Source organism: Schistocerca serialis, chromosome 2 (genome assembly GCF_023864345.2).
Source record: "Schistocerca serialis cubense isolate TAMUIC-IGC-003099 chromosome 2, iqSchSeri2.2, whole genome shotgun sequence".
NCBI lineage: Eukaryota > Metazoa > Arthropoda > Insecta > Orthoptera > Acrididae > Schistocerca > Schistocerca serialis.
This window is the reverse complement of record NC_064639.1, coordinates 438,573,954-438,601,228: the sequence shown is the minus strand read 5'-3', so window position 1 is coordinate 438,601,228 and position 27,275 is coordinate 438,573,954. Positions and strand designations below refer to the sequence as shown.

At 44.4% G+C, this 27,275-nt stretch overlaps 1 protein-coding gene across 1 annotated transcript in view; it reads right to left on the bottom strand.

The window, feature by feature from the left end:
• The window catches only part of LOC126456044 (tolloid-like protein 1), a 1,300,043-nt gene that overhangs the window by 1,140,466 nt on the left and 132,302 nt on the right, over window positions 1-27,275 (bottom strand). Inside the window, exon 2 of the mRNA XM_050091798.1 lies at window positions 26,744-26,820. The gene's annotated coding sequence lies outside the window, so the exon portion shown is untranslated. The remainder of the gene's footprint in view (window positions 1-26,743; window positions 26,821-27,275) is intronic.

Sequence of the window (27,275 nt, the reverse complement as noted above, 5' to 3'; positions counted from 1 at the left end):
TGAACCAAGTGTTAGCTATGATTAAGTTATGCTCTGTGCAAAATTCTACCAGACGGCTTCCTCTTTCATTTCTTTCCCCCAATCCATTTTCACCTACTATGTTTCCTTCTCTCCCTTTCCCTACTCTCGAATTCCAGTCACCCATGACTATTAAGTTTTCGTCTCCCTTCACTACCTGAATATTTTTTTTTATCTCCTCATACTTTTCATCAATTTCTTCATCATCTGCAGAGCTAGTTGGCATATAAACTTGTACTACTGTAGTAGGTGTGGGCTTCGTGTCTATCTTGGCCACAATAATGCGTTCACTATGCTGTTTGTAGTAGCTTACCCGCACTCCTATTTTTTTATTTATTAAACCTACTCCTGCAATACCCCTATTTGATTTTGTATTTATAACCTTGTATTCATCTGACCAAAAGTCTTGTTCCTCCTGCCATCGAACTTCACTAATTCCCACTATATCTAACTTTAACCTATCCATTTCCCTTTTTAAATTTTCTAACCTACCTGCCCGATTAAGGGATCTGACATTCCACGCTCCGATCCGAAGAATGCTAGTTTTCTTTCTTCTGATAATGACGTCCTCTTGAGTAGTCCCCGCCCGGAGATCCGAATGGGGGACTATTTTACCTCCGGAATATTTTACCTAAGAAGACGCCATCATCATTTAACCATACAGTAAAGCTGCATGCCCTCGGTAAAAATTACGGCTGTAGTTTCCCCTTGCTTTCAGCCGTTCGCAGTACCAGCGCAACAAGGCCATTTTGGTTACTGTTACAAGGCCAGATCAGTCAATCATCCAGACTGTTGCCCCTGCAACTACTGAAAAGGCTGCTGCCCCTCTTCAGGAACCACACGTTTGTCTGGCCTCTCAACAGATACCCCTCCGTTGTGGTTGCACCTACGGTACGGCCATCTGTATCGATGAGGTACGCAAGCCTCCCCACCAACGGCAAGGTCCATGGTTCATGGTCGAAGTAAATATTCCAGAATACGAATCAAGAACAGTTGCCAACACGAGAAACTTAGAAGTAGGTATCCTCAGAGTAGTGAAGCAACTTAAATCACTTAATAAAAGCAAGTCTTCCGGTCCAGACTGTATGCCAGTTAGGTTCCTTTCACAGTACGCCATGCAATAGCCCCATACTTAACAATCATATACAACTGCTCGCTCGAAGAAAGACACGTACCCAAAGACTGGAAACTTGCATAGAACACATTAATATTCAAGAAAGGCAACAGTAGTACTCCACTAAATTACAACCCTATATCACTAACGTCGACATGCGGCAGGATCTTGGAACATATATTCCGTTCAACCATTATTAATTACCTCGAAGAAAACCATCTATTGACACACAGTCAACAGGGATTTAGAAAACATCGTTCTCGTGGAACAGAACTAACTCTTTGCTAACACGAGGTGTTGAGTGCTATTGACAAGGAATTTCAAATTGATTCCGTATTTCTAGATTTCCAAAAGGCTTCTGACACTGTACCTCAGAGGCGGCTTGTAATCAAATTGCGTGCTTATGGAACATCGTCTCAGTTATGCGAATGTATTAATGGTTTCCTGTTACAGAGGCCACAGTTCGTAGTAAATGACGGTTAGTTATCGAGTAAAACAGAATTGATTTCTGGCTTTCTCCAAGGTAGTGTTATAGGCCCTTTGCTGTTCCTTATCTACACAAACGATTTTGGATACAATCTAAGCAGCCGTCTTAGGTTGTTTGCAGATGATTCTGTCGTTTATCGTCTATTAAAGTCATCAGAACATCAAAACAAATTGCAAAACGATTTAGAAAAGATATCTGTATTGTGAGAAAATTGACAACTGATTCTAAATAATGAAAAGTGTGAGTTCATCCGCATGAGTGCTAAAAGGAATCCATTAAACTTCGATTACACGATAAAACAGTCAAATTTAAATGCCGTAAATACAACTAAATACCTAGGAATTACAATTATGAACAACTTAAATTGGAAAGAACTCATATAAAATGTTGTGGGGAAGGCGAAAGAAAGACTGCGTTTTGTTGGCATAACACTTAGAAAATGCAAAAGATCTACTATAGGGACTGCCTACACTACGGTTGTTCGTCAACTTTTGGAATGCTGCTGCAGGATGTAGAATCCTTAGCAGATAGCATCGAGAAAGTTCAGATAAGAAAAGCGTGCTTTGTGTTACCGAGAAATAGGAGAGAGAGGGTCACAGAAATGATACAGGGTATGGAATGGACATCATTAAAACGAAGGCGTTTCCCGTTTAGGAGGGATCTTCTCACGAAATATTCTCCTCAGAATGCGAAAATGTTTTGTTGACGCCGATCTACATAGAGAGAAATGATCATCATAATAAAGTACGCGATATCAGAGCTCACACGAAAATATATAGGTGTTCGTTTTTTCCGCGCGCTTTTCGAGACTGGAATAATAGAGAATTATTGTGAAGGTGGTCCGATGAACCCTCTGCCAGGCACTTAAATTTTATTTACAGAGTATCCAAGTAGATGTAGACGTAGATGCAGATGTAGATGAAGCTTTTTAATTAAAATAAACTTTATAGGCTTTCTACCTCTGTATTCTTCATGTGTACATGTTTGCAGCCCTCTGCCATTAAAAGGCTCTGAATTGTAGCGTGCAACATGAACGGTGTCTAACGTTTCTTTGTCGGTGCGTGAGAAACAGAGTGCTGTAATTGACTTTCCAACTGCACAAAACTTCGTCCACACATGGAGCACCCTCTCCTTCAACAATGGAAATGCCAGAACGCACTCGAGGGCTGCATTTGCAACAGTCCGACACCTTTGGGTCACCGTCATCGATCATCCTCCATATACTACCGATTTGGCCCCACACGATTTTCATCTGTTCCCAAAACTTAAAGAACACCTTCGAGGACTCCACTTTGATAGCGATGAAACGGTGAAAGCAGAGGTGAGGTTGTAGCTTCGTCAACGAAGTCAAATATTCTACAGTGACGGTATCAACAAACCGGTCTCTCGTTGGGAGAAATGTGTTTATCACCAGGGTGACTATGTTGAGAAATAAATAAGAAGACATGAGAAATAAAGAAGTAGAATGTTAATAACGCATGATTTCTTTTAAAGGGTTTAAGAGTTTTGACATAAAAAATTAGGAGGCATTACTTTTCAGCACGCCTTCGTATACTGCGAATATTAGTGGACCTCGGGCCACGCCCGATGTTTTGTGTATTAGTTGCACAGAGATAGGGGTGAAAAGATAACAAAAGCAGTAGTCCGGCTCACCGTAAGGAAATATTTGAGGGGTTGGGTTGTTTTGGTGAAGGAGACCAGACAGCGAGGTCATCGGTCTCATCAGATTAGGGAAGGACGGGGAAGGAAGTCGGCCGAGCCCTTTGAAAGGAACCATCCCGGCATTTGCCTGGAGCGATTTAGGGAAATCATGGAAAACCTAAATCAGGATGGCCGGACGCGGGATTGAACCGTCGTCCTCCCGAATGCGAGTCCAGTGTCTAACCACTGCGCTACCTCGCTCGGTGAAATATTTGAAAAATGGAGTGGCCTTACTGCGCTAAGTGAATGTGCTGTGCCGATCAGGGGAATCATTAAGCAGCGAGCCACGAATAGTTCAGTACACCATCAAGGGACGACTGACAGCGTCAACTTACATTAGGCAAGGAGAAACAAAAAGAAAACTCTAAAGAGCATCTTCTATCATGGACTAAAATTGTGTAATAATGTTCCCAAGGAAATGAAAGTGATAACTGAAATATATTTATTTAAAAAGGCAGTCAAATCGTACCCCTTAATATTGCGTACTACATAATTAAAGATTACTTAGCGCATTCAGAGTAGGGGTAAATAATAAGAAGCCAGTGATGAATAGGGCAGAATACAATTTTTCTGAGTTCAACGTTTCACTCCTTATGAAGCAATGCAGACTCAGTTTTTCAGACATTCGGAAGGGAGGACGTGGAGAAGTAAGCAGCTTGTTAATGGTCCCAAAGACGGCTTCAAGTTTGTTGGTTTGTGTACAGCGAAAAGTGTGAGAAGGGTAAAGAGGAGTGGATAAATATTTTTCATGTTACAAAGCTGACTTCTAAGCGTACACGAAAGTACGTAAGTTAGGCATATCTGTATGAGGGGTGCATTTTGCTCGGTTCTCCAAATCACTTCAGGCAAATGCCGGGGCGGTTCCTTCAACAAGGTCACGGCCAAATACTCGCCCTCTACACTTTCAAAGCGTATGTACATTCATATGTCTGTAAGATGGGTGGAAATAAAGTTTCAGTTATCACCCTACGTTCGAGGCACTAAATAGCTATGTTCTTTTCACTCCACTCAAAAGTCACACACAGATCTCAAAGTTTAATAGTTCTATTTATAAATACACTGATGAGCCAAAACATTGAGACCAGCTGCTTAATAACTTATTTGTCCGTCTTTGGAAAGAAATACATCACTGATTCTGCGTATCAGGCTTCCGACAGTTTCTTGGTAAGTTTGACAACATTTGTGGAGACGACCATTGACTTAGTGAAGCAAAAATGTGATGCACCCGAAGAACCGGCCGTTTCCATAGATCAATGGTCGAATGCCGGTGGTCCCGTGCCCACTGCAATGTCGCTGGGTCAACATGTGAACACTTAGGGGTGTTCTGCTGCGGAGCTCCATGTGCAACAATGTACGACGGACGGTGTGCTCCGAATCACTTGTGTGTGCACCAGCATTGTGCTCTTTCGGCAGAGATTACACAGATCACTACCTATCCTACTTTATAGAGCAGACGAGCCTCCAAGCATGACATTCTGTGAAGTGTCGTGGACATCCAACCATTTAGACCCCAGTGGCAGTTTCACTGTCCTACCTCTTACCGTAGATGCTCACGACAGTAGCACGTGAACATTCGACCAGCTTCACCGTTTACGAGGTACTCGTTCACAGGCTCTGCGCAATAATAATCTGCCGTTTGTCAAAATCGCTTATATCAATGGTTTCCCCATTTGCAGCCCTTATCTTGGCTAGGGAGATCACCAGTCCTTGTCTGCGCCGCTTAAACATTTTTGTTATTGTGTCATATGCCCGCTACGCCACCCGGCGGCATCCAACGTCGCGGTGTGCAGTGATTATAATGGTCTCTTGTCACTCTCACGTTGAAGAGGATGACTGTTCGAATCTAAGGCCTGCCATCGAGATTTAGGTTTCCCGTAATCTCCCTAAATTTTTTCAATAAAATGCAGGGATCTTTCCTTCGAAAGGGCACTCCCCCATCGTTGAAACTGCCCGAGCATGTGTTCCATCTCTACTCACTACCATATAGACGGGGCGTCAAATCCTGTTCTACCTTCCCTCGTGTCTTTTTCCCCTATGCTGCTGTACCACTCTTTGTCAACTGCAAGAATTAATTCAAGCTCCCGTTAATGCTGCCATCGTTATAACTTATGTGGGACCAGATAGTCCAAGGAGAAAACTTCCGTGAACTTGGCTTTTGGCGCCTTGTCTTGGGCTGTAGGAGGGTGTGCCTGGGTCAAGGCCAAGGTACGAAGCTTTGAAACGAATGAGCAGTCAGTTGTTTATTCACGGCGGTCAGTGGTTTGTCAGCTCCCTGGGAACTCCCCCATGGAGATCCGATTTTAGCTTTGACTTCGTCGCAGTCATAGACAGAAATTTCTTTGCTAACTAAAATCTTTACCATTGGCTAGTCATTCCAAATAAAGTAATGGATGCCGTTTAAAACAAATATAACTTATTTCGCTACACCAGCGCTATACTATTACAAGCTTAAAAAGGCACGTAAAACGAGATTCTCAGCAAACGCCTAACAATAACCCCAACGATCATTTTCTACCTCACGTAAATATTTACTTAAAATTACTTCTATTTGGTTTCCAAGGTTAATCTATCTATTTTACGCTATCACTATGGTAAAGATTTTAGTTAGCAAAGAAATTTCTGTCTATGACTGCGACGAAGTCAAAGCTAAAATCGGATCGCCATGGGGGAGTTTCCAGGGAGCTGACAAACCACTGACCGCCGTGAATAAACAACTGACTGCTCATTCGTTTCAAAGCTTCGTACCTTGGCCTTGACCCAGGCACACCCTCCTACAGCCCAAGACAAATGCTGATGTGATTTCAACAATAATAATGTTTCTGTGAAACGTTGCGTAATCTGGTGTTACACAGCGTTGCACCTTCTTTGCATTGACAGTTTCTAAATTGCTGAGTTTCCCGTTGTGAAAAAATATCTTGTCAGCAGCTATTGCTGGGCTTCTGCCGAAACCCAAAGAGTTGCGGGTTTGTTCGATAGCGTAAAATCGCTGTAGGCCGAAGTTATTACCGATGGTTTAGAGTTCTTCATGTGTAGGAAATATATGCCCCATGCCCGTTATAGCATGCTCCACTGCTGAACAGTCACTGGTACTCTTACATCCACTCAATGTCTGGTAGTAAGCGTATGGGACGGAACAACCACATAAAACTAATGGCAAGGAAGACAGATACCAGAAATTCATTGCTAAAATTCTCAGGGAGTGCATGAGGTAGTTAACAAAACCCACGATCAACCAATGCTTGAATATTGCTCCTCAGTCTGGACTGATGAAGGAAATAGAAAAGAGCAAAACAAGAAAACAGCGTTTAATCATGAGTTGGTTTACTAATCATGAAATAGTCAAGGAGGTGGCACGCTGTTCCACTAGCAGACAGAACGAGAGCGGTGTTGGACATCAGGATGTGGCTTACTGTTAAAATTTCAGGAGCGTTCGGTCCTAGAATAGTCAAGGAATATATTACTTCCTCATACACATATCTCGCAAAAAGACTAAGAAGGTAAGGCTAGAGAGATTAGACCTCACATGGACCGTTGAGAATAATTGTTCTTCCAGACAGACCATTTGCGACTGGAATGTGAAAGAGGGGAAGTGATAATAGTACATTGAGTACCTCCTGTTCCATACCATAAGATGGCTTTTCGAGTATTGATGTGATACCCAACTTGTTCCTTTCTCAAGTGATATCCTGAGGGCCATGAATGAAGGAAATTTGTCGGATCCAGTATTTCTTGACTTGGCTCAATACCACACCAACCTCTGTTAATAGAAGTACGATTATATGTGGTACCAAACAAACTTTGTGACTGAGCTGAGCCTCCTTTGGTAAGGAGTATGCAGCATATTATCTTGGACAGCGATCGATCAGAAGAAAAAGAGGTAATTCCATTCTTGCCCCAGGGAAGACAGCTAGTATCACTGTTGTTCATCTTATACACTAACGAACTGGCAGACAATATTAATACCAACCTCTCACACTTCTCAAATAATGATGTGCACGTGTGTAAGTCGAGGATTCTTACCAAATAACTTGATCGATTTTATACAAATTTGTCACAGAAACATCATGCCTCAAGAGTATCAGCACTGTGAGGTTTCTAAGCTCCTAGTTCCAGTAGGAGCGGAGATATGGGCAAAAAGTGCTTTTTCCAGCCCCTGTTGTATAGGCTAGCCTGCAGCACAGTTATGTGTGCCAACAGTGTCGGGCTGCCAATCAACCTGCTTTTCTGGCAGCTTACATATCGAGCAAGAAACACTTTACCACATCCTGACATGCAGATTGCCCCGCATGACAGGCATGTCATGTTGGAGTAGTATATACATCTACATGATTACACTAAAATTTACAATTAAGTGCCTCATAGTCAGTTAATCGAATTATCTTGCAGGGCAGTATCTTTTGCAGGGCAGCCAGTATGACAGGGCAAATAAATTATTTTCGAGCCCCTGATGTGTAGCCTGCCCTGCATGGCAGGTGTGATGTGGAAGTAGCATTGTCCTCCTTCATTGAACTGTATTTTAAAGGACATGTGGATGGTGGGGGGTAAGTCGGCATGGATAGAGGAGGCGATTAATATAGTGAGGAAATGGGTGGAGAGGTAGGAGGATGAGGAGATGCATGAGGCAGGTGGAAAGTGTAGAGGGGGGTGGTGGATGGATGGAAAAGGAAGACAGGAAGGCAGAGGCAGAAATAGAGAGGGGAAAGTTGAGATGGTCAGAGGGAGGGAGGCAAACTGGTAGATCGTTCAGTAAAAGGTTCCAGGAACATCTTAATTTAAAAATTCCAAATCTGCATTAACCTCCATACAAAAGAAAAAGGTCAGGTTTTGAATGTAATGGAAAAATTGTAAATTTTTCGGTACAAGAAAGATAGTGCACAGGTCACGTTGATTAGCTAGTTGGATTTAAGGCGTTATAATATACTGACAAACATTGATTCCTTATACGGCTAATCGTAATTATAAGGGAGCGACCCAGCTCTCGCACCTGGGCAGTCAATGGTTCCTGGCGACCAGTGTAGGCAAGGTCCACTCTTGTAAGCTGCGCCTCCCGTGTTTGGACTGGGATGGTAAGGAAACGGCCTGTCTCGGTTATTCTACTTTGTACCTACAGTCTAGCACTGCATTTGAGCGATAGCTTCGAAATCGGTTTTAGCCTTCGTCACTATTTGCCTTTCTTATAGATACTTGCACTTGCAATGAATGGCTAGTATATCAGAACGATCCCCCCGGCAATGTTAGTGAAGGATATTACATGGAGCACCTTCCCAATAGCCTTCATTCGCCTAGTTTTTATATACAGACAATATTCTCTCAACGGCAATACCTTGATTAAGAATGCTGGGTTCACCTATGATGGATTAATGCAATAATTTTATTTATTATAAGTCCTGAAATAATTTTTATATAATAGCATACGTTTCCAATACACTTTACAATAACATTTCAATTCTTAACTATAGAATTGGGAGGAAAATTAGCATTGGTCGTATTTTGTTGTTTTATTGTCGGCAAATGCTGATTTTCCTTCCAATTCTATCCACTATTTGGTTGTGGTGCACGCAACACTCCATGGAGTCGCCAAACAATTCTTAACTATGTTGGATGGACCTGAAGATGTGACTGTAAACCGTGAAACCGGTAGTATGCTCAATTAAAACCAAGTTTTACTAGCTGTCAGCGATATTTCCATTCATCATGACCTTCAGCAGCTGCGTATGCCCTGCATATAAAACTGTCTGTAATGTCATCCTCTTCTCAGTGGTGTCCAGAGTATTTACGAAGATGTTCACTATCTGATTAAAAGTAGCCAGAAACCTATTAGTGGACATTAATAGGGGGTGGTACCACTCTTCGCGTTTATGATGGCGTGATCTCTGTTGAATACACTCTCATTGGGGTGTTAGAATGTCTGTATAGGAATGACAGTCTATTTTTCCCAAAGAGCCGAAACCAAAGAAGGTTGTGATGTTGGACGCTAAAATCTGGAGCGTCATCGACTTTGTAACACATCCTAGAGGTTTTGGACTGGGTGCAGGTCGGCTCCCTGGACAAGCCAGACTATTTGAAGAACCTTCTTGCTTACAAACCGTTACCCCGCAGATTCTCCTTTATGACAGCGTATACTGTGATTACGATACAAACACTCATTTTCTGCGAACTGTGCCTATACTGTACGCGGTACAGAATTCTGTAAAGTAGCTTCATATCCTTGCACATTTAGCGTGTTCTTAAGCGCGTTTGGGGACCACACCCTAAGCACGGAAAATACCCCAGTCGTTACATAATCTCCTCCGTACTTCACTGTTGCCACTGTACGTGATGGCAGCTAACACTCCGTAGACATTCACCAAACCCAAACGCTGCCATCGGACTGCCACTGGGTATAGCGTGATTCATAACTCCAAATCATTCGTTTCCAGTCATCTACTGTCCAATGGCGTTGCTCTGTACTTGACTCAAGCGTCACCCAGCACTAAAATATGTGGCTAATAGGAAAGTGCTCGATAACGGTACTCCATTCTTTTGAAGCCTCTAAGCAGAGTCATTGAGCTACGTAGGCTCCTGGTAGCACTTTGGAATTCATTAGAGATTTTATGTAGTATTTTAGAACTATCCTTCTTAAAGCCGGACGATCTGTGTCCGAAAGTACAAGAAGTCTGCCTGGTTCTGGTTTAACTGCGCTTGTTCTTCCACCTTTCCACTTCACGGCCACATAAACACTGGACCTGGGCAGCTTTATAAGGGCTGAAACGTCTCTGTTGCCTCTGTTACTTAAGTGGAATACATAGCCCACGTTCGAAGTCACTGAACTCTCCTGACCTACCAATTCTGTTGTCACTGCTTCCTACATACAGCAAAAAATGTTTTGCATCACCTCAGTTACGAGAGTTCCGGGCCCCGTACAGAAAATTGGAACATAGATCAACATAAACATCATTTCCGCCCTTTTTATTGCTCATGAAACGATACATTGCACGTTGTACCACCATACAGCGGGACCTTCACAGGTGGTGGTCCAGATTGCTGTACACACCGGTACCTCTAATACGCAGTAACACGTCCTCTTGCACTGATGCATGCCTGTATTCGTCGTGGCATACTATCCACGAGTTCATGATGGCACTTTTGGTCTAGATTGTCCCACTCCACAACGGCGATTCGGCGTAGTTCCCCCAAGTGGTTGGTGGATCATGTCGTCCATAAACAGCCCTTTTCAATCTACCCCTGGCATGCCCGATGGGGTCCATGCCTGTAAAACATATTGACCACTCTAGTCGAACGATGTCGTTATCCTAAAGCAAGTCATTCACAAGATGTGCACGATGGGGACGCGAATTACCGTCCATGAAGACGAATGCATCGACAATATACTGCCGATATGGTTGCACTATCGGTCGGAGGATGGCATTCACGTATCGTACAGCCGTTAAGGCGCCTTCCGTGACCATCAGCGGCATACGTCGGCCCCACATAATGCCATACCAAAACAGTATGGAACCTCCAACTTTCTTCGCTCGCTGGACTGTGTGTCTAAGGCGTTCAGCCTGACCGGGTTGCCACCAAACACGTCTCTGACGATTGTCTGGATGAAAACATATGCGACACTCATCGGTGAAGGGACCGTGATGCCGATCCTGAGCGGTCCATTGCGCATGTAGTGGGCCCATCTGTATCGCGCTGCATGGTGTCGTGGTTGCAAAGATGGATCTCGCCATGGGCGTCGGGAGTGAAGTTGCGCATCATGCAGCGTAGTGGCGCATAGTTCGAGTCGTAGCACGACGTCCTGTGGCTGCACGAAAAGCATTATTCAACATTGTGGCGTTGCTGTCAGTGTTCCTCCGAGCCGTAATCCGTAGGTAGCGGTCATCCACTGCAGTAGTAGCCTTTGGGCGGTCTGAGTGATGCATGTTGTTGACAGTTCCTGTGTCTCTGTATCTCCTCCATGTCCGAACAACGTCGCTTTGCTTCACTCCGAGACAGCTGAACACTCCCCTTGTTGAGAGCCCTTCCTGTCACAAAGTAACAATGCGGACGCGATCGAAAGCGGTGTTTACCGTCTAGGCATGGTTGAACTACAGAGGCCGGCCGGTGTGGCCGTGCGGTTCTAGGCGCTTCAGTCTGGAGCCGCTTGATCGCTACGGTCGCAGGTTGAATCCTGCCTCGGGCATGGATGTATGTTATGGTCTTAGGTTAGTTATGCTTAATTAGTTCTAAGTTCTAGCGGACTGATGACCTCAGGAGTTAAGTCCCATAGTGCTCAGAGCCACTTTTTTTGAACTACAGACAACACGAGCCGTGTACCTCCTTTCTTGTGGAATGACTGGAACTGATCGGCTGTCGGACCCCCTCCGTCTAATAGGCGCTGTTCATTCATGGTTGTTTATTTCTGTGAGCGGGTTTAGTGACACCTCTGAACAGTCGAAGGGACTGTGTCTGTGATACAGTGTCCACAGTCAACGTCTATCTTCAGGAGTTCTGGGACCAGGGGAGATGCAAGACTTTTTTTTATGTGTCTACTTACAGCATAATAGCCCCAACTCCTTTTAGACTGGCCTTTACTGATATCTAGCTGAAGATTCCGCATTGCACAGTGATGTCTGGGTACATTTGATAAAATAGGATGTAGATGTAGATTACGCGAAGGTCACAACACCCCATCTATATCTCTCAAATCGGCAAAATACTTCGCGCGGAGTGCGAAGAGCAGCCCGTGACGACTGTGTTGCTGGTCGCAGCATGAGGCACGTGGGACTGAGCAGCCCGGAGGCAGGTGACCGCTGTGCGGCGAGCAGTGGCTCAGCGGGCGTGAGGTGAGGGAGCAGCGGGGCAGCCGGGCTGGACTAGGCTAGCGGGGGCCCGTGGCCGGGCGGGCGCGCCGGCAGCGGCGGCGGAGGCGGCAGCGTAAGCGAGGTCAGAGCTCCGCTCGGCCAGCGCCGGGCGCGGCGGCGGCGGCGGCGGCGGCTGCAGCGGCCGTCCCTCGCGGATCGATAGCCGGCTGGCGCCGCCGCGCCGCGCCGCGCCACCGCTGCCCGGCAGCTGTCGCCGCCCCGACTCGCCTCAGCCGACGCCCACGGAAATGCCACGGCGTCTCCCGTACACTCTGCTCACTCCTACGCTCTAGCCGCACCTCTTCCCACGCCCGCGACGTGCGCTTTGCTGTTAGTGCACTTTGGAGCCCACCTTCACTGTTCACGCTTCTCATCCGTAGTTAAGCCGTCCTATGTCGTCGCGGCCACTTCCACCTTTTATGGATGTTAAGATGTGCGGCCGATTCTAGAATGTTCATCTAGAGCATTTTGCTTAGTGTACACAGAATCCACACACCAGGATCTACGTTCACCCCTCGACCCATTTCATTCTGAGTTCACCTGTCCTCTGGCATCGTGGCATTTCCCACCCTCTAGAAGTATTCAGACACTAGTGCAGCTACTCGTACTTCTAGAATGTTTCCCTTACAGCGCTGCCGGCCGTTGTGGCCGAGCGGTTCTAGGCGCTACAGTCTGGAACCGCGCGACCGCTACGGTCCAGGTTCGAATCCTGCCTCGGGCATGGATGTGTGTGATGTGCTTAGGTTAGTTAGGTTTAAGTACTTCTAAGTTCTAGGGGACTGATGACCACAGCAGTTAAGTCCCATAGTGCTCAGAGCCATTTGAGCCTTACCATGCATGGTATCTGCATATTGCATCCTAGGTTCATGTCTTGAACTATCTCACTCAAAGCTGACCCATTCTGTGCCATCATGGCAGCCTCCACCCTCTAGATACTTTGAGAAATGTGACTGATTCCATAGTGTTCATCTCGAATTTTGCAATTAATATACAATGAAGCCTATATTCGTCCATTGACCCATTTCATTCTGAATTTACTGTTCATTGCCATCATAGCAGTCCTTACCCTCTAGACATATTAAGTTGCTGATGCAGCAAATTGTAGAGCATTCCACTTAGCGTGTACATTATCCACGCACCTGACGCTATAGCCGCGAGGGATTAGCCGAGCGGTCTGGGGCGCTGCAGTCATGGACTGTGCAGCTGGTCCCGGCGGAGGTTCGAGTCCTCCCTCTGGCATGGGTGTGTGTGTTACTCCTTAGGATAATTTAGGTTAAGTAGTGTGTAAGCTTAGGGACTGATGACCTTAGCAGTTAAGTCCCATAAGATTTCACACACATTTGAACATTTTTTGACGATATATTCATCTCTTGACTTATCACGTTTATACTTGAACTGTCCTGCGCCAGTATAGCATCCTCCATCCTCTAGACATTTTAAGACAGGTGACATGTTCTGTGATATCATGGCAGCCTCCACTCTACTGACGTATTAAGATGTTACAGCGACAAACTCTAGAATTCGGCTTAGTCCACATGGTATCAACACACAACAGGCTATATTCGTGCCTCGACATATCTCAATCACAGTTGACCTGCTCTGTGCCATCACGCCAGCCTCCAACATCTAGACAATAATAAGCCACTAGTGCGACCACTTCTAGTGTGTTGATCTACAGCATAGCGTTTAGTACACACAGTATCGACACACTACAGCTTACTTTCACCCTATGACCCACCTCATTTAGATTTGTACTGTACTGTGCCACCCTCTAGACATATTAAGACACCAGTGCAACCAATTCTATAGTGTCGGTCTAGCGTTTGTGATCCTTTTAAAAAATGCATCACAATAAACATCCAAAAAAATCCAGAGATGCAAGGATAAGAGCGAAAAACGACGATATAGCTCATACCAAGGTGTAATAGAGATGCTCGGAGAAATTAAATGGGAATCTTTGGAAGAAATCTGACATCACTCCCGCAGAAACGCAGTTGAACAAATGTTGAGAAGCTGTATTCGAGGACTCTGTGACCATACTGCCGTGACATCTGGTGTACATACCGTAACAACAACACAAGGGAGATTAGCAAACTTACAGAGGCAAATAGTCGTTTGTCAATCGCTCAATATGTCAATGGAATAGGACAATAAATGGATAATGTTCGTACAATATGGCCCCCACTGTGCACTGCACAGTAGCTCGCTCAATATATATGTAGATTTAGACGTACACATGCTTCGCAAGCCACGAATGTGGCGGATAGCTGTTCGTGTACCACTGTCACTCCCCCTCTTTCCTGTCCCATCCGCGGATGGTACACCCGAATGACTCTTGGTAAGCTTCTGTACGAGCTCTAATCTTTCTCATTTTACCTTCGTGGCCTTCTCGCGTGATATAATAAACCGAGTCTTTTAGGAGCGTGCGTTCTCGGAAATTTCCTGGTGAAGCACAACGTATCTCCCGCAGCGTCTGCCACTTGAATTAGAAGCGCAGTCTCCGTGACAGTTTCCCTCTTGCTAAACGAACTCGTGACGAAACGTGCTGCTCTTCTTTCGACCTTCTCTACTGCAGTAGGGAACTGCACTACATAGTCTCACATAAGTGCCGAGCAGGGAGCAACGATACAGGTATGCGCAGGAGTCCTCTGTGGTTGTTAATTGCACTTGATGAGAAAAATCAACCGGTATTACCAGGTGAGATGGCACACTACTTAGCACATTCGACTCGCAATCCAGACGACAACAGTTCCACATCCCATCGTCCAGATCCTGGTCTTACGTGGTCTCCCTACATCTGGTCGTGAATGGTTTCATATGGCTATTGTTATTGCGTTCAATTTTGAAGACTGGTATGATGCATTTCACCCTGCTAGTTTACCTTGTACAAGTCCCTCTACATCTGCGTAATCCATTTGAACCTTATTACTTAAACTCTAGCGTTCGTTCACAGTTCTCAACCTCCCCCCCTCTTCCGCACACTTGTTTCCGTTACCAAATTTCTTAGACAGACCAGACTAAGAACACTTTCTTACGGGAGCACAGTGACTGTCTTGTGGACGATTTTTGTATTACACTAGCTGTAACAGGTGCAAGTGCAGATATTTCTATTGGTTACTGAGGACGGAGTACTGAACAACGTTACATCAGTATTTACTTCATTTGCGTACTAATAATTATAGCTATTGAGAGTTCTATGTTTTTAGGTTGGTTAGTACCTCCTTTAAATGTGGCATGAGGAAGCCATTACTGCTTGGTTTACCGTGGGCAGCAGGTCAGGTGTTGAAGTGTGGACATGTGGACAGGAAACGTTTGGTGTATATAACAGGTGTAGTCCACGTAGTAGTGCATTTACGACCATACAGAAAACACAGGTAGTAAATTACATGACTATTTTACAGGACGACTGTTAAACGCGAAAAAAAGAATCAACACACAGATGATGTACCTATTAAGGTGCCACATATAAAAATATCTGCACTTATACCCGTTACGCCTTGTATATTCTGCCTGACAAAAAAAAAAAGTTAAGCCCCAGGAGATATGGCTGGTTGTCAACTTAGATATATTTGGAGTTTCAGTTCTCTGTGACAGGTATAACGACCACCAGAGTGCATTACTGTTGTTTGCATTTAGCTTTATCACCAGGTCTGATCTGGATCACGGAGTCCCGGGTTCAATTCCCGGCCGGGTTAGGGATTTTCCCTGCCTGGGGACTGGGTGTTTGCGTTGTTCTCATCATTTCATCATTATTATCATCATTCGTGACTGTGGCTAGACTGAATTGCGTAAAACCTGGACTGAGAAAAAATTGGTACTTTGAATGGGCGCTGATGACCACGCACTTTAGTGCCCCACAAACCAAACATCATCATCATCACCAGGTCTAGTAGGGTACATAACGTAAGTACATGAAAATGATGTGTACGCATGTAATAAGGCGTCATCAGAAGTTTGGAAGTGACCACTCTGTGGGCCTCCATTTGGCCATCTGGTCAAATCGTGCAGTATCCAGATTGGTCGGGCATCCGGCCGCGACTGCATGGGGAGGTGAGGGTAGGCATACTCGTCATCAAGGTTCCTGTTGACCACGACCGACTACCACAAGAGACGATCGCCATACTGTGCACCAAGCACATCGTGATCCCTTCTTATCTTTGTCTGCCGTCCGAAAGCAAATAAAGGACTCGCTGATCCATCCTGTGTCGTCTCACACGATTGATCGGAGCCTAAATAACAGCCAGAGTGGGGAATTACCGTCCCATGCATAGACTGCCGTTAAACCACAACACGAACGGCTGTGTTTTTAAGAGGTGCTGTGAGCGGCAGAATGGCCTGCTCATGAATGGCGTAGCATTGAGTTCAGTGACGAATCACGTTTCTTCACTAACCTGGATGATCTAATGGCGACGATCTGGGAAGATATCCAACTCTTCCAATATTTTAGACGCAGCGGTGACTCCTGATACCAGGGCAATTGTGTTTGACTTCGCTGGTGGTGACTAAGTGAACTACGATAGCATAATGGTGATCGCAGACGTCATGCGTCCTCATACGATACCGTTCGTCCGACAGTACCGTGGTGCTGGACAGTGTTCGTCCTCATGTGGCACGTGTCTCTGTGAACAGTCTGCATAATGCTGATGAAGTCCCGTGACCAGCAAGATCCTAAGATCTGTCCCTGACAGTACATGTGTGGGTCCAGCTAGGATGTCAATTCCGTCCTAGTGCCAGTATCCACAATTTCAAGGACCAACAGTTGTGGTCCAGTTTGCCTCACAGAGGATACAGTGGCTTTGTGACACCTTTCCCAGGCAACTCAGTGCATACATCTAGGCCAGAAGAGGTGCAGCGTCATACTGGGCAGAGGGCTCATAATACTGAGTTCTTCGTAAATCTTATTCGATTTTCTAATCAATAAAACAACATCACATACTCTCTCAACCCGTATATTTCGATTTCGTTTTCTCCTTCGCTTCTGGGTGCCTCACTTCTCTTCAGGCAGTGCATTACAGCCTCAGGTCACGTAAGTCACACAATAGAACGTACTGTAACAGAAATATAATTCTAATATCTCTACTGATAAAAGTAATGGGACTCACAGGATCCCAACATATAAGACCAACAACTGTCGTTTATGACAAGATAATAGAACAAATAAAACGTTTTAATTACCTCCACCCCCAAGAGGAAAATAAAAACGTGTAAAACTGCAATATATGTATGTCACAGTAAACACAACTTTTAAAGAATAATTGAAAAAGGAACTAAAATTAAATTCTATAAAACTATGATAATCCTTATTACTCTGCATTCTTACTAAATAACAAAAAAATAAGACTCACGTGTTTCAAATGAGGTTGCTAAGAGTTGTTAAAGGATGATCAAAATTAAATAAAATGAAAAATAATTAAAAAAGAGCAAAAACTTGAACCAATGAGCGATACAATAGAGCCATTTGGAGATAAATACCGCCTCTAATGCAAATTAATTGAATGTAAAAAACGTAAAACTTATCTGATTAAGAAGATTGATGTAAAGAAGCACAGGATAATATTACAGCTTCATATTTTAAAAAATCTAAAAGAACTCGAGGTATGGCATTGGACATTATGCAATCTATCTCTCCCTCTCTCTCTCTCTCTCTCTCTCTCTCTCTCTCTCTCTCTCTCTCTCTCACACACACACACACACACACACACACACTTTATCTCAAAGTCATTCGCTAGTCGAACATGAATATAGCACTTGTATTATTTATCCAGGAAAGCAATGCATGTATCGGCGGTTTAGAAGAAGTGTAATTTTCACTGATATTCGTCAGTTCGTCATAGTTTAGAATATACTTTACTTTAAATACGGAGTAGACTTACAGATCCTTTGTGATCCATTACCTCATTTCCGAATTGTAACCACCACTAAATAGCCATCGCTTATAGGCCACATAAGTCTCATATAGAAAGGAAATTTATTTTATTAACAGAATCTTCCATCGGTTCTTGGTAGAACAACATTATAATAAATGAAATTGTAGAAATTTATTTTCGTCACTTAAACATAATATGTTTGAGCACAACAAAAATACATATGATGTTTACTGCATTCGAATCCCCACATATTGCCTACCATGCAGCCACAATATTGGCTGCTAATGGCAACAGGGGGTGGGACTGAAGGCATCCAATGGGAGCACAGGATGAGGGTATAGAGCGTAGCTGAACTTCATAGTAGACGAGTAACTCATAACATTGCTACAGTGGTAGTGGTGTTGATATAGAGCAGAGCAATGACAACGATAAACAAAGCAAACATTGTATTACGTCTACAATAACAATTGCCGAAGTTGACATTTCGTGAGAAAGGAACCCAAGAAATGTCGCATAGCGAGAAAGAATTAGCAAACGAAATATTAGCGTTTTTGCAAGATGAGTCAGTGGAATGTTTGGTGTAATATACACTCTACTGTGCAGAGAACGTACATGAGGGGTATAGCGACGAGATACTTGCTTAACAAGCGAATGTGAAACTGAAACAGGCTATGTAGTTCATCATCCTTGTCGAAGGGGGAGCCACGTATTCTGTCTCCAGCGGAAAGTAGTAAAGTACACTCATTGTCCAAAAAACGGGCACTAAACATTATTACGTACATGGAAGATCATCCGCAGCATAGTAAAAAAAAATCAACAGATTTCGAATAATTCCGCCACAATATGACCACTAAGAAAAAGTACGGATATTCAAGAGAGGACAAGGCACACTTGTTACAAAAACTGGTGTTTGCGTGTTTCAAGGATGCTCGATACAATTTATAGTATGACCATGATAGTGACCTACTATGTTATACACATCAAACTGCGCGCGACATCGATAACACTAATTTTAAAAAAGCAGTGGATGGCTAATAACTACAGCGTTACAAAATTGGAAGATCTAAGACAGCGAAGTTTCAAACAAAGCGTCAACTTGGCATTGCAAAGCTAACTGCGGAATCGGCCAGAAAATTTGTAGGTGACATAAACAAAGTTATCCCATCGTTCAGTAAGGAATTTGTCTTCAACTCCGACCTATCGGGACTTGAAGAGGAAATTCATATCAAAGGAACCCTGGAAATTAGAGGTACCAAGAGAGTTGTATCAAGATCAACTAACATCAATGCATTTACGCATTCGTATACAATGATTCATACTGTTAAACTTAATGGTAAATTGGCTGGAAAGTTATTTATTGTGTGCTGTGAGAAGTTGGAGGTGCTCTGCCCCCTACTTTACTTTCTCATGTGCGTGATTTTGCAAGGGCAGTAGGGAATATTTACGTCACAGCAAGCAAGAGAGGTAAAATGGGCATAAGAGAACTATAACCATGGTATGGGCACTGCTTTTGGCCAATAGCTGGTCAAAATAGCATGCTTTTGCCTGCTTCCTGATCTGAGTGTAAAACACACAGTCCTTTAGAGCAGGGTATCCGTCCTGAAAAGTGTGTGACATTGCAGTTGATATCACCTCGAACCACTGGACAGATTCAGCCTCAAGATGTTTATTTTTTCCGTGCTTATAAAACATAGTATCGTGTTATCTGCAGCTACACTTAAAGGCTAGCCAGTTTCAGGATAAGCTCCACTACAGACTGTTTCTCATTCTGTTGGATGCCATCACATTCCATCAGTTCTCATCACCCCGTTATACCAATATCATTCTGTATGCATTCTTTAAGAGTAGATATCTAGCTGAAAGTCCTGCACGATTCGTAACTCCCAAGGAGTTCGCCTTCGGCCTTGATGATGCGAACTTTTATCATCACTGTGGCGTGCTATTTTTCATTCGGTGCATGTGGTGCAAGTTAATGGTTTGTTTTGAACGTTTCTTGAATATCGACGATGTCCATTTTGTGAAGTGCAATACATACATCCCATAAAAGGCTGATCTCTGCTCCTCCCGGACACACATATTCTGTCGCCCTCCTGCTATACATGGTGAGTCATTAGCAAATAATATTTTTCCTGTCGTAATTCTTAACACTTTCAAGTGAGCCTTACTAAATAATGAGCTTGAGATATCGCAGTCAAGGGGTTCCTTGAAAGATAATAAATGATACCCATTGGTCTTATCAGTGACTTGTCGTCTCCTAGTTCAAATTAAGCGTTGTGGGCCATTTCAGCCCATCGCCTGAGACATGTGTTTACGAAAGCACAAGTCTGAATGGCTTTTTACCTGCTGTAGACGAAGTCTCAGGCAGATATCACGCATACTGGTTGCGGAAAGTGAAGCGTATTGCATGACGGTCAACAATTTGAAAGGAGTGGTGGCACTTGGGAGGGCTGGAGGTCAATGCGGCATTTTCATATATGAGGCTGAGACGAATAAGGACCTGATAGGTATGCTTGATGTCACTGCGATTTAACCCCCATTGTCAGCCGGTTAACAATTTTAATAGTTTTAGTCTATCGTAGAATCCATTTGTATGATTGATAGGTGGGGATTCCGCCGGAAGGGACGAATATCAGGATTTGACGGGGACGTGTAAAACACTTTAGTGTCTTAGGTGAATTGGATGGTTTTAGACTTTTAGAAAGGACTCATCAACGGAAAGCTTGGGCGGTTTTTCCTTTGAGGCTTGATGTAGAGGTACCACTGATTACGCCAGGTGGTGAAATTAGTGATGTGGAGTTGGAGGTACCGTTGGTGCGAATGGAGATGTGGCTTAAATGTCAAATTGACACTGAAATGTGGGTGTATGAAGAATTTCGTGGTTGAATTTTCTGTGATGTTGAAATAACGTATCATCTACCGGGGAAACATTTGGGGTTACACTCGTCTGGTATGGGACGTTCCCGGGTGACGGGGGGAAGGGGGGGGGGGCTGTCCACTGCTGGGGGCCGAACCGCACAATAACCCTGGATTCAGTGTGGGGCGGCAGTGGGGTGGGTGGACTGCTGTGGCCTGTTGTGGGGTGGTGAAACACTGAGGGCTATAGCAGGACGAAGCCTCTCCGTCGGTTCTAGGTCTCCAGTTTAATGCACAATACATAATACACAACATATCATCTACACTGAACGACAAACACTCATAATGGATGTATCTCAGGGATTAGATGGTCCCTATGAGATATTGTAGCGTGTAGCGAACAAGACAACAAAATTGATTTTTTTTTTTTTTTTTTTTTTACATTGTGGTCAAGCTATACATGGACTGTTCTTCTTTGATGAAATAAGTACACCGTAACTTCCTTTGTAGACAGCCCTTTCTTCAACAGCTGGGTGGGCCTGGGAACATATCCTGACCGGCAAAGACCGAATGTGGCTGGCAGTAAATTTATCGTCCCCAGTCGCTAGACTGATCTCAAGAGACCAGATAATCAGGATTGTCTTTCGTGGTGGCCATGTTCTCTTGATTAGAGATCAATTGATTTTTTCTTCGATATTTGTATACGCCTCCACTGCTACCTAATCTATCCATGTTCAAAAGTAAGGCAGTAGCAGGTGCCATCTTAATCAGCCCGTACAAGATGAGGAGAACGCAAAACTGAAGGCGCACCTATTGATAACAACTGCCCACGTTCAGCGCACATACAAAGAACTGCGAGCCGAAATGACACTCTGTCAGTTTTTAGCGAAATATAAGGCAGATGAAGATCTGCGGTAAGTTCAAACCATATGCTGGACTGCGACTCGAACCCGGACTCCGGTCATTGGCGTGCAGCACATTTCCAGTTGCGCTGTTCAAGTACGCCTCACAGAATCGACACTTGAACTACCTAGCGGCTCCGGGACAGAGGCTGAGGCAAGGCCTCTGCTATATCTCTCCTTCCCGGAGGGGCCGTTCCCACAGCTCTTGCAAGGTGTAGAGAATGTAGTGACGACCCTGTAAGTAGTACAGCGCCTGCAAATGACAGGTATCGCTTTCACGCCACAGCTCGAAATAGAGTTTTTTCTTTAAATACTGTCGGCAGTGTTTGAGGTACCTCATTATTCCGAGAATCTTTTACCACTGTGCGCCAAATATAACAAAAACGATGTATATTATAAACCTCTAACCTCTTTTTGTATCCGTTATATAAGATGTATCACAAATGACAGCGAAAAATGACACAGCTAAAAGTGAATGATAACAGTAGAAAAGCGTTCCACTAAACATTAGTCCATAAACGAGCCGTTTGCGAGACAGCTGCAAGTACGTGATTACCAGCCGCCGCTGACTTCACTCTGACATATTGTCCTTGTTACTAAAAACGTGTCTGAAATGTAAACTTTTTAATCAAGTCTCCATTTAATTAGGCTAAAATCTGATCTAAACCCACATGCTGTTCATGGGTGACAACAAAAGCAACTTTTCTGTTTGTAGGTGTGGTTACAGGTATCAGACAATTGTCTCACTGGGTCAGACATTTTCGAAGAACCCTTCTTTATCGAGGGTACCTTCGATCTCTTAGGCTGGAACTTTCATTATTGCACCCATATGCGTCCCTTGAGTAAGTCTGAGGAATGTTTTGCGTAAATGACGAGGCACCGGCAAATTTTGCTTCTTAACTGAGACGACATCATCGCGCCAGCATGGTCCAGGATGGATAGATCAAGCAATGCCTTCTGTGCCTTGGCCTCCAGCGTCAACTGACTTCAACGCTCTGAGTTTTGTTGTCTCGGATCATCTCTTATCTGAAGTGTACATCACATAGCCAATTAATAATTCGACAAACATGTTCAGATCGAATGAATCTATCTTAATTTAATAAGAGAGTAACGGCAGTGATTGTAAGGGCAGATTAACTTCTCCTTCTTCTTCTGAGCTTATGTAGACATTGTATTTTGCTCGTGAAACGCGTTAGGGATGGGAAATGGGGGGGGGGGGGGGGTATTTCTTTCCCGGTCTGAAGGCAAGTAAAACCTACAGCGGACTTCCTGTACATCGTCTTCACCACCAGGTCCAGAGGAAAAACTCTGGCGCCATGACAGTAGGATGGGAGGAATTTCGCCAACCACGGACAGATAGAAGCGTCTTGAGAACTCCTGAAGAACGAAGTGCTGTTTTGTGGTATTGTTTCATGCTAAAGGACAAGTAACCGGCCGATCAAAGAACACTCGTTCATGACGGAATTCTCAAAACAGAGCAGGCCGCCAGACATCGGATTGGGAGCTGAGTTTTGCACACTATATGGTGGGACTAAAACTGCAAACTAATAAAAATATTATTGACAGAAGAAGAAGGAAAAATCTTGCGATGGGCGGACAAGGTTTTTAGCGCGAAATACCGCTCGGAGCAGATGCTGGGAGTGGTGTTCACTTTTTCACTTCACTTCATTGTCTGATACTGGCTCGGTTCTCCTCCTTACATGGTAAGACGGTCTTGGGTTTGCAGATGAGGGAGGGGAAGGCGGTAACTACAGTTAGATTGATAACAGTCTGAATTTCGGCGACGTCCACCAACACGTCTCAAGTCATCACGTCTGCTCAGATCTTACAGCAGCTGCTGCGGATTAAGTCGCAGCAAAGATTCAGTTAGATTCACGCAGGCTCACCATGATTGAGTTCACATGCGCAGTGCACGTGCAGTTCTTCTTTCTTTCGGTCTTGCAATCACTGTATTCACGCGGCACCATTATGTATAATGAATCTTTTAGAACATGATTTATTATTGTCGTACATACCCGCATCAGATAGCCTTCCCAGACCCTTAGAGTTCCTTTTCTTGCAATCGATGTAATGTGCTAGTTGAATGTTCTCGAAGTGTGTGTTATTAAACGTTGTAATGTTTTCTATTAATCTGTGCACACACAATAATTTGTTATAAAATTAACATTTACCTGGGCACGTATTTAATTTCGTAATTAGTAGAGCCCTCTTATGAAGTTAATCAATATTAAAATTATGGAAATGTCGGTACCTGGGACTCAACACTAAGGCCACTTGACTATCAAATTGCGTGAAAATTAATTCCGCTGAGTAACTTCATGAAGCATTTTAAGGACTGGTCTGCCTCTCCGTTGGTCCAGCTCAAGCAGATCTGGTACGTTCACACACGGCATTTCGCAGTCTTTCTCCAAATGCGAGCACAAGACGCGCAACACTTACACTACTGGCCATTAAAATTTCTACACCACAAGATGACGTGCTACAGACGCCAAATTGGACCGACAGGAAGAAGATGCTGTGATATGCAAATGATTGGCTTTTCAGAGCATTCACACAAGGCTGACGCCGGTGGCGACACCTACAACGTGCTGAAATGAGGAAAGTTTCCAACCGATTTCTCATACACAAACTGCAGTTGACCGGCGTTGCCTGGTGAAATGTTGTTATGATACCTCGTGTAAGGAGGAGAATGCGCACCGTTTCCGACTTTGATAAAGGTCGGATTGTAGCCTATCGCGATTGCGGTTTATCGTATCGTGACACTGCTGCTCGCGTTGGTCGAGATCCAATGACTGTTAGCAGAATATGGAATCGGTGGGTTCAGGAGGGTAATACGGAACGCCGTGCTGGATCCCAACGGCCTCGTATCACTAGTAGTCGAGATGACAGGCATCTTATCCGCATGGCTGTAACGGATCATGCGGCCACGTCTCGAACCCTGAGTCAACAGATTGGGACGTTTGCAAGACAAAAACCATCTGCACGAACAGTTCGACGACGTTTGCAGCAGCATGGACTATCAGCTCGCAGACCATGGCTGCGATTACCCTTGACGCTGCATCACAGACAGGAGCGCCTGCGATGGTGTACTCAACGACGAACCTGGATGCACGAATGGCAAAACGTCATTTTTTCGGATGAATCCAGGTTCTGTTTAAAGCATCATGATGGTCGCTTCCGTGTTTAGCGACATCGAGGTGAACGCAAATTGGAATTGTGTATTCATTATCGCCATACTGGTGTATCACCCGGCGCGATAGTATGGGGTGCCATTGGTTACACGTATCGGTCACCTCTTGTTCGTATTGACGGAAGTTTGAACAGTGGACGTTACATTTCAGATCTGATACGACCCGTGGCTCTACCCTTCATTCGATCCCTACGAAACCCTACATTTCAGCAGGATAATGCACGACCGCATGTTGCAAGTCCTGTACGGGCCTTTCTGGATACAGAAAATACTCGGCTGCTGCCCTGGCCAGCACATTCTCCAGATCCTGACCCTTAACATAGACAAATGTAATGTATTGCGAATACATAGAAAGAAGGATCCTTTATTGCATGATTATATGATAGCGGAATAAATACTGGTAGCAGTTACTTCTGTAAAATATCTGGGAGTATGCGTGCGGAACGATTTGAAGTAGAATGATCATATAAAATTAATTGTTGGTAAGGCGGATACCAGGTTGAGATTCATTGGGAGAGTCCTTAGAAAATGTAGTCCATCAACAAAGGAGGTGGCTTACAAAACACTCTTTCGACCTATACTTGAGTATTGCTCATCAGTGTGGGATCCGTACCAGATCGGGTTGAGGGAGGAGATAGAGAAGATCCAAAGAAGAGCGGCGCGTTTCGTCACACGGTTATTTGGTAACCGTGATAGCGTTACGGATGTGTTTAGCAAACTCAAGTGGCAGACTCTGCTAGAGAGGCGCTCTGCATCGCGGTGTAGCTTGTTCGCCAGGTTTCGAGAGGGTGCGTTTCTGGATGAGGTATCGAATATATTGCTTCCCCCTACTTATACCTCCAGAGGAGATCACGAATGTAAAATTAGAGAGATTCGAGCGCGCACGGAGGCTTTCAGACAGTCGTTCTTCCCGCGAACCATACGCGACTGGAACAGAAAAGGGAGGTAACGACAGTGGCACGTGAAGTGCCCTCCGCCACACACCTTTGGGTGGCTTGCGGAGTATAAATGTAGATGTAGATGTAGATCTCTCACCAATTGAAAACGTCTGGTCAATGGTGGCCAAGCAACTGGCTCGTCACAATACGCCAGTCACTAACCTTGATGAACTGTGGTATCGTGTTGAAGCTGCATGGGCAGCTGTACCTGTACACGCCATCCAAGCTCTGATAGACTCAATGCCCAGGCGTATCAAGGCCGTTATTGCGGCCAGAGGTGGTTGTTCTGGGTACTGATTTCTCAGGATTTATGCATCCAAACTGCTTGAAAACGTAATCACATGTCAGTACTAGTATAATATATTTGTCCAATGAATACCCGTTTATCACCTGCATTACTTCTTGGTGCAGCAATTTTAATGGCCAGTAGTGTATTTTAAAACGCATGAGTGTACCGTAAATTGTAACACGTAAAATGCTGAAACAGTTGTGTTCCTCTTGTTAAGATAAGTCATAAGTGAAATCTCAGATTAACTGGATGGGTTCTTAATCGAAAAGTTTACATTTCCAGGTACATTTGTAGTAACTAGGATAATATTTCGTGCTGTAGTCAGTTACTTCTTAAATAACTCGTTTTTTGGACCCTTGTATATTGGAACTTTTCTGCTTTATTATGGTGTATCTACACCTGTGTCACTTTTCCATATTAGATATAATGTAGCCTGTATATGGATTGCTGAGGTAGAACGTTGGCAACTAGTGTTGCTGAATAAGATTTGAAGAGGAACAGTAGGTCAGTAATTAGCTGTGTGTTGGTAGAGAGAGAGCGTGTCTGCGGGACTCACCATATCGTCCGCGTCGAGTCCGGGAGCGGGACCGGCTGAGGAGAGCGCAGCTGGCGGCGGCCTCCGCCCCACGTCACCTGCAACACAGCATCACGTCAGCATCAGCATCAGCATCAACATCAGCTGTGGCCAGCTGGCGGTGCAGACATTAAACATCACGTTAGCACAACCGTTTCCTACATTAAAGTCAAGATTCATCATGGTACGGGTAGTTGTACACTGAAGAGACAAAGAAACTGGTAGACCTGCCTATTACCGTGCAGGGGCCCCGTGAGCACGCAAAAGTGCCGAAACACGACGTGCCATGGACTCGACTAATGTCTGAAGTAGTGCTGGAGGGAACTGACACCGCGAATCCTGCAGGGCTCTCCATAAATCCGTAAGAGTATCAGGGGGTGGAGATCCTTTCTGAACAGAAGGTTGCAAGGCATCCCACATATGATCAATAATGATGATGTCTGGGGAGTTTGGTGGCCAGCGTAAGTGTTTAAACTCAGAAGAGTGTACCTAGAGCCACTCTGTAGCAATTCTG